The following is an 8,382-nucleotide window of genomic DNA, read 5'->3' on the forward strand; positions in this document are numbered from 1 at the left end:
GACTTTGATATACTTGGTTTCTTGTTTTTATTTATATTAGTCCAAACAAAGTAAATTCATTCTTCGTTTCCCAATTATGGAATATGTGCAAGTGGAGGAGCGACTAGTCTCTGTGGATGAATTGCTAGATGCTGATAAGGTCTTCTGCACAGGGACAGCTGTGGTTGTGTCACCTGTAGGCAGTGTTACTTATCTTGGCAACAGGTATCTCTTGTGATTTACATCAAACAACTTTTATGCCGTGCATTAATTAATAAATTAAGTTAGGATGGAAAAGCAAAACAAAATATTTTGGTAATAAGGAAGCAATTTGCCATCATTCACACCCTCATCCTCCATTCATCTTTAACAAAATATTGCACCACAAACTTTGTTAAAACATTCTAGTGATTGGCTATGCAATTTAGCTAGCTAAATGCTTATTAGGTAGGTATCTAGGAAAATAAATTGGAACCGATGATTGACATTATTAAACTACTGTAGGGTATCCTATGGAGAAGGTATTGGAGCAGTGTCCCAGCAACTCTATAGTGTCCTTACAAGACTACAGATGGGTATTACAGAGGATGTGATGAATTGGACTGTTGAGCTGAGATAGGCACATAAAGAAATAGCTGGCACTGCATCTTCGCTGAAATCCCGTGCAAATCTCCAATCACTAGAACTAGTTCTTTTAAAATTTTGCTTTTGGATATGATTAGTTCTTGTGGATAGTCACTGGGGTGTGTGTATTACTTTTAAAAAAAATATTTTTAGTGATTATATAATAGAATAGCTAGCAATGCTTTCAGCCTTTTTTTGGTATTGAACACACCACATTCTTAAGAATTATTTTTTAAGCATGGTCTGAGCACTGATCTTGTTATAAGGCATTGCATCAAACATGTTCTGTTTGTATTGACTGTTAACAGTTGGACATTGCTTCATGACAATAATGAATAGAACACCTTAGTTTAGTTGAAGAAGTTGTACTGCTTTCAGCAGTAGGGCTTCTATTACAATCATTGCCTACATTGTTGTATCTTGGCCACCATCTTTTATTATTCTTTGCACATTCAATATGGTTTCCAGCTTTCCATTATTGATCTCTAATGAATTCTTTATTTTATTTTTATTTTTTTCTTTTTTCTATTTCAGTTTCCAGACTATATTGATGCGTATCTGAGGTTAGCTGCAATCGCAAAGGCTCGAAACAACATCCTGTTAAGCATTGAGCTAGTACTAATATCCCTGATCTTACTTTTGTTGCTTCTATAATAATTGCATAGCTTCACAATTTCAGTTCTACTCTCTGTAGGTTCATGATGCGCTAAAGGTGAATGAAAAGTGTCCAAATCTTGATCCACTTGTTCAGATTTTGCCTAATTTTATGTCTTGAATACACTAGAATGTAATTAGCTTGTACATAATATTTTTAGATATGGTGTCAACATGCTCTAAAATGAAATTATTATGTTAAAAATGTAACATGAACATTCTAGGCTGGTTATGTAATGCCTGCATAAAAAATTAATCTTTGGCCAGTTTATTCCAATGGAAATACTAGTATTCATTTATCTGAGGTCTAGTACTCTAATTACTATGAACCCGACCTGATTAATTGTTTATAAAAAATTGTTGAGTGAACAAGTGTTTTTATATTCAAGTTTTTAGAAGACTTTTATGTATTGTTTTTAGTGTTGATGTGCCTATATATATTTTTATTTTTATATTTAAAAGTTTATTTGTCTTGTTATCTAATATTCTGTATAAATTTTATTTATATATTTAAAAGTTTTTTTGTATTAACGGTTTACTATTTTTCAAATAGAAAAAGAAAAATTAAAACATATAACTATTAAAATCGACGGTAAAGTTGTCACTTTTAAAAGTTAAAATAGACAAATCTAAACAATTAAATTGACGGTAACTGTGTCGATTTTATTCAATCAAATATCGACGGCGTTGTCATCGATTTTATTAAACATATTATAGACAAAAGTGTTGTTGATTTTATTGAGTTAAATATCGACACAAAGGCTGTCGATTTTATTGAATCAATTATCGACAAAGAAGACGTCGATTTTAAATAATAATATCGACAGCAATGTTGTCGATTTTATTAGGAATGTAAAATTCTCACACCCATATTACAGACGGAACAAACGTCGATTTTATTAAATTATTATCAACGGCCATGAAAGCCGTCGATTTTATTAGCATTTTGAAAAATCGACAAGCTTTATAGCGACCAACTGCGCCGTCTATTTTGCCGTCGAATTTCAATATTATCAACGGCTAAGCCGTCGATTTGGCCGTCGATTTTAACGACGTTTCTTGTAGTGTTTGACAGATTAAGAAGTGGGCATTGATGCTTTGTGACTTCATTCAGAGGATATTTTATCAATTGACACTTTTCTTCACTTATCATTATATTTTGTTATTTTTTTCTTGTGTTATTTTGATTAATATTTATTATGATAGATGTTGTCCGTAGATTTGATTTGCACGTTTGTTAAAGTCTAATAAAAAATTTTGAACCTTTGTTCTTAGTCTCCAGAGATATTGTACTATAGGAAAATTATCACGTGTTCTCCTGACAAAACGGTGAACACGATGTTCATGGTACGATCAGGTAGCCAATAGTACTTTTGTCTTGTAGTTAGTGTTAAATGTCGAGAATGTCCACCCTTGTAGTAGTTGTCTGAAGGGATCAACTGAGGTAAAGAATGTTATTGGCTGATGACTTAAAAGCATGGTTCTGAAAATCGGACCAGACTGGCCGGTCGAATCGGTTCAACCGAAAACCGACACTAAAAGCAGTCTGGTCCGCTACCAATAATTACTGGAAAAAAAACCGTTTGAAAACTGTCGAATCGGCCGAGAACCGATCGATTGGACCGGACCGGTAACTGGCCGGTTCGAATAAAACGACACCGTTTTGTTATTTGAAAAAAAAACTGAAGCAGGCCCAAGTCTTCGTGAGCCATCCCCTTCTTCCCCAATCATTCGTGAATCGTCATAATCCTAGAGAACTCTCAAGCCAAGGAAAATCCTAGCCTTTCACCGTCGCCGTTCCCAGGTCCACAACGCTGCCGCTATCCCCAGGTCATCAGCGCCGTCGTCTTCATCTTCGCATGCTTCTCAGCACGGAACCCAGGTTAATGGCTTCTCGTCTTTATCTTCACTGATTGTTCGATCTTCTTCTTGGTTTGAACTTTGAAGTTCTGAAATTGTTGTTCTTTGGTCTTCTTCTTCGGTCTTCTTCTTCAATTTTTGTTCCATTTTTAGTGTGACTGTTTTCTAATTGCTCAATGGCTCGATTGCTCTGTTAGTTTACTGATGGCTCTGTTAGTTTGTTACTCTGTTTTACTAGTTGCCGATGGCTCCTAATTTTTTTGTTCAAATTTGCTAATGTTTTTCACAGGTAACTGCAAGATCACTATTGAGGCCAAAAACTTCACATGCAAATTCGAATCAAACAGCACCGTAATCTCTCTCTCGAGAAACGGGAAGATAATAGTATCAGGTGTTTATTCATTTATTTTTCGGTTTGATGCGATTTTGCTATTTATTCATTATTTATTTAATTTTGCCATTTTTCTGCCCCTATAAACAGTGGCACAAGAAGAGTATGCGAACAATGGAAATGCTACTTGGGATTTAAATTCCGATGATAGAGGTAAGTGGTTTATATTTCCATGTGACTGTGATGTTAATTTTTTGCATGTGGATACCATACGAATTTGTGGAAATGATTATGGGAAAATGCATATATAACTTGAATTACTGTAATAGCATGACGCGAATTTAAGTCATTTGAGCATTCTTTTTTGTTTTTGTCCTGACGGAAAAGAGAAGAGCTTGTTAGTGTGTCTTATTTGGTTTTTTACTGTATAGAACATTTGTGTTTTGAAATGTTTCATAATGTGCTAAATGCTTAATGCTGTAGGTAGATTTTAGTGTTTTGTAGTTGCTGGTTTTGCTGGTTTTGGAATGCTGAATGCTGGTTTTGTTGAAATATTTTGGGTGAAGCTTTTTTTGTTACTCTGTTTTGGACTTTTGGTTTGTTTGTTGCTGAATGCTGTAGGCAGATTTTAGATATGGTCTTATTGATGAAGAAATTGATTTTTCATTGTGCTGCTATTTTTAATTTCGTATCTGTTTATTAATTTTAGTTATGGATAATAATATTAATCAAGAAGCAATTGCTGATAACAATGCATCTGTGCATTTGTGAATAATAACTTGCCCGTCAATTCTCCTATTTCGAATGAGGCTGCTAACGATAGTCAGTCACAAGGTTCTTCTAACAAATACCTGTCATGGAAGGTGTAATTTTTGGTCTGCTTATGCATACTAAAGGCTTCATTGAAATTATAGTACTCAACATTGGCTGGGAACAAAAGGTATATTTATATGATGCATGTTTTAACTTTTTATAAATTAATTCACGTATACCCATCATGCATATTATTGATTCAATTCATTATGTATGTATGTAGGTATTGGGCGATGAAGTATTTTCAATCATGGTTCCTGTAACAATTCTGATGACAACATCATCTCACACACAGTGGCATTGATCCACAAGCCAAGAAAAAGGCACATATCATACAAGAACAGAACAATGCAAAGTATAGGAACAGATATTTTATGTATTGTTTATAATTTATTTATTATTTTATTTTAAAACGATTTTTTCGGTTGAATCATCGGTTAGACCGGTTGGACCAATAAACCAGTAAACCAGTCACTAGAATGGTTTGATGACCGGTCTAGTTTTTAGAACCTTGCTTAAAAGAAATTAAGTGAACGGAATTGTGTAGTAAATGGACCTCCCACATTTTATTCAAATCCAGTGAAGGAGAAGCTATTCATAAAACCTGTACCATTCCGAAAAAAAAAAAAAAAACATGAACAATTATTATCATATTGTTAATAATAAAATAAATGTTCACCTAAAAAAATAATAAAATAAATCAATAATAATTTTTCTTCTTGGCTCACATTCTCCATCAGCAGCAGTTAGTTGTTATAATCAAAGTAATTAAAAAATAAATCAAAACACAAAAAGAAAATTAGGCAAATAATGCATGCATACATACTAATCTATGCTTATATGATTTTATCAACTTCATATTCTTAAAATTATGTATGTATATTTTATTTATCTTTGCTGGCTTTATCATGCCTTTAATCCATTCATTAACATTTTAAAATCAAATCAAGTGCAAAAAATGGGTTTATTTTATTTCATCAAGAATACGAAGTTTTAAGACATTCTCATCTGTCTATTTGCTTTGAAGTGAAAGGTAATAAGGTTAAAAGTTTTTGCAACCAAAGTTAAATATTTGAAGCATAAACAGTCAAATAATAATAATTAACTTAAAAAAATAACAATTAAAACATAGCACACACTAAATAAAGTGTCGAAAACACTGTCAGTGCCTCCAGAAAAGGCACAACCCCATGTTTAATTGTTTAATAATAATAATAATGATTATTGGATGTTTGTATTACAAAAATTTGTGGTGGAGATAAAAAATATTGTTTTAATTTATGATATTTCTATTTATTAACGTTTTTGAATGTCAATTTTTTGACCATACATGTTTTCAAAGTATCAAAAATGTCATGTATTTTTTACTTTTTATTCTTAGTATTTTTTTTAATCAGAATTTTATTGTGATTTGTATTTTTTTTTTCAGAAATGTGATTTATATTTTAAAAGTTGAAGCACTCCAGCCAAAATTTATAAAATAAAGCCTAATAAACAAAGAAAATTCAATCTAGCTTTGCGAAAGACGAGACACTGTTTCTATAAGGCCTCCATCCATGAATCCAACTCTCAACAACGAGCCAGCTTTAAGTAACAGTAGCTCAAAACCTCAAACCTAACCTCCTTCCAAGCGGCTTTGGCAAACAAGGAACTTTAAACTCCTATACACTGCACAATGGCTGAACCAGTTGCACGCTCAACGTGAGCCTATTTACCTTCTTATCTAGCGCAACAGACATCCCTTAACTGCAACCGTTCAAATTTTTTAAATTATATCTCTACGCCTATAATTTTTGGAACAAAATGTTCCGTGTCCATACAACAGAACACGTGAACATCTTTCCTATACTATATTAGCCAAACTTCTTCTTCTGCTTCTTTTTTTAATCATAGTGTATAATAATATAAATTAAATTATCAACTAATTTATTTTTATTTATGTTTTTATAAAATAGTATAGTTTAGCCGGACAAAATACAGTATTCACAGTTCTCATCATGCTTCCAAGCATTGTTGTCATCTCCTTTTATCATGCTTTTAGGTAGAGATGTTGTCTTCATCACTGTTGCTATTTGTTTTCAATTTTTTTTTTATTTTCATAATTTTAAAAAAAATTTAAAAATGTTTTTCAGAATTGATAATAAAAATAATCAAGCAAACCAGTTTACAACACTATTTTTTATTTTATTTTTTATGAAAATAACAACAGAAAATAATAAATTAAACCAAATTTTTGTTCGGTTAAGCAAATCAATCCAACCCAAATTCTTCTGCTCGAAGTAAATACGTTTAGTTAAACGGATTTTCATGATTATTTAAAAAATCTATAAAAATCCATAATTTAAAAAAAAAATCTGTAACTAGCCACTTTTAGTTAAAATGTTAGTATCTTGTTGGGAAAGAATGTCTGACGAAAAATTTTTTTATATGTTGAATCGATTTTTTTATTAATATTGATTTATTACCAAAATTATTTAAAAGAACGAACGAGAGAAGTAACATACTAAAAAAGATATATATTAAAATATTATTAGAATCGTTAATAGTTGGGAGTTAAGTTAGTAATGACTAATAATTAATAGATGGATATTTATGAAGTTAGTTGGTAATATCTCTATCAATAGGATAACTTTTGTATCATGTAACAACAACTTTAATACAACAACTTTACATCTAATATTATCTTCTTATTTCTCTTCTCCTAGAAATTTAACATACTCTCAAAATTATAGTATCTTTCTTGAAGAGAATAAGACATTAATTTTTTTGTAAAAAATCACCATACTTTTTTTTTACTCAAATATTTTTTATCCATAATTTTTCTTTGTTTTTGTTACTGATTTGATACTTTCTCTCCTCACAAAATAATTCATCTTTTTTGTCTTGTTCTTTCGAGTGCAACGGACGTCGTTGAGAGCTGAAACGCACCTTCACGCGCCTCTCAAAGTTTGTTGTCATCGACACTTCTTTTTTTTCTCTTTTTTTTTTCTCTTCTCTTCTTCTTTGTCCCTTTTCTCCTTCTTCTTCCGTCAAGAACCACCCCCTACCTGTATATTTTTTTCTCTTTTTATCTATCTATCCGTTCACCCTACTGTCAGGCACCCTGTGTCATTGCGGCGTCGTTGACGTCCCCTGGCCTTTCTTCTTCTCTTCTTTTTCTTTCTACTCCTCTCTGGTTATCTCACTCCTATCTCACTCTCAAATACAGAACCAGAGTAGTAGTCTTGTTCCTCCTTTCCATCATGACCAGAATTGTCAACCCGCAACACACGTGTCTTCTTTCTTCTTCTGCGTCACCGCGCTGCACACATCGTCTCCTCTGCATTACCGCATGCCTTTCACATCTTCCCCTAACTAGAGCAGAGCCCTGTTCCTCCTTCTCGTCATGACCAGAATCGCGGCCCACGCCACACTTCTCTCTTCATTTGTCTTCCTCTGCGTTCTCGGGCCATAGGCTTCTTCCTCTGCGTTATCACGCTGCACACCTCTTCTTCAACCATCTCATCGAAATTTATCTAAATTGGAGATTATTGACATCTTCCATCTACCAGTTTGCGGGCATATTAAAATATTATTAGAATTGTTAGTAGTTGGGAGTTAAGTTAATAATAGCTAATAATTAATAGATGGATATTTATGTGATTAGTGAGTAATATCCCTATAAATAAAGTGACTCTTATATCATGTAACAACAACTTCACATATAATATTATCTTTTTATTCTGCTCTTCTCTCAGAAATTTAACAATATATAAAAGTAATTGAGTTGGTTATAAAATAATCTAAAAATACGAATAATATATATTAAATAATGAACTTTTTTCAATTAATTAATATTAGTCAAATTTTTTTAAAATTATTTTTTTATATAAAATTTATATTCTAAATCATAAAAATGTTAACATTCAATTCTAAATTATAAACTTAAATATTAAAATTATCTAATATTGACTAAGTAAAATTTAGTTCTCCATATTTTTTCTTCTCATATAATACATCTTGTAATTTTTGTTTTAAATATATAGATTTCTACCCTGCTAAGTCAACTAGGGGCTTGCCAACTCCCATTGAATGAATCATACTTTTATATCTATATATGTATGACACAAACAATGTTTCTT

General features: G+C 31.8%; 1 long non-coding RNA gene across 1 annotated transcript; it reads left to right on the forward strand.

Annotated features, from left to right (window-relative positions):
- Positions 1-2,960: 2,960 nt before the first annotated feature.
- LOC114925875 (uncharacterized) lies at positions 2,961-4,864 on the forward strand. Its single transcript, XR_011876128.1, has 5 exons — positions 2,961-3,139; positions 3,407-3,508; positions 3,599-3,661; positions 4,158-4,388; positions 4,485-4,864. It is a non-coding gene; the product is annotated as an uncharacterized lncRNA (long non-coding RNA).
- Positions 4,865-8,382: the final 3,518 nt, after the last annotated feature.

The sequence above is a fragment of the Arachis hypogaea genome, chromosome 18 (genome assembly GCF_003086295.3).
Source record: "Arachis hypogaea cultivar Tifrunner chromosome 18, arahy.Tifrunner.gnm2.J5K5, whole genome shotgun sequence".
In the NCBI taxonomy this organism is placed as follows: Eukaryota; Viridiplantae; Streptophyta; class Magnoliopsida; order Fabales; family Fabaceae; genus Arachis; species Arachis hypogaea.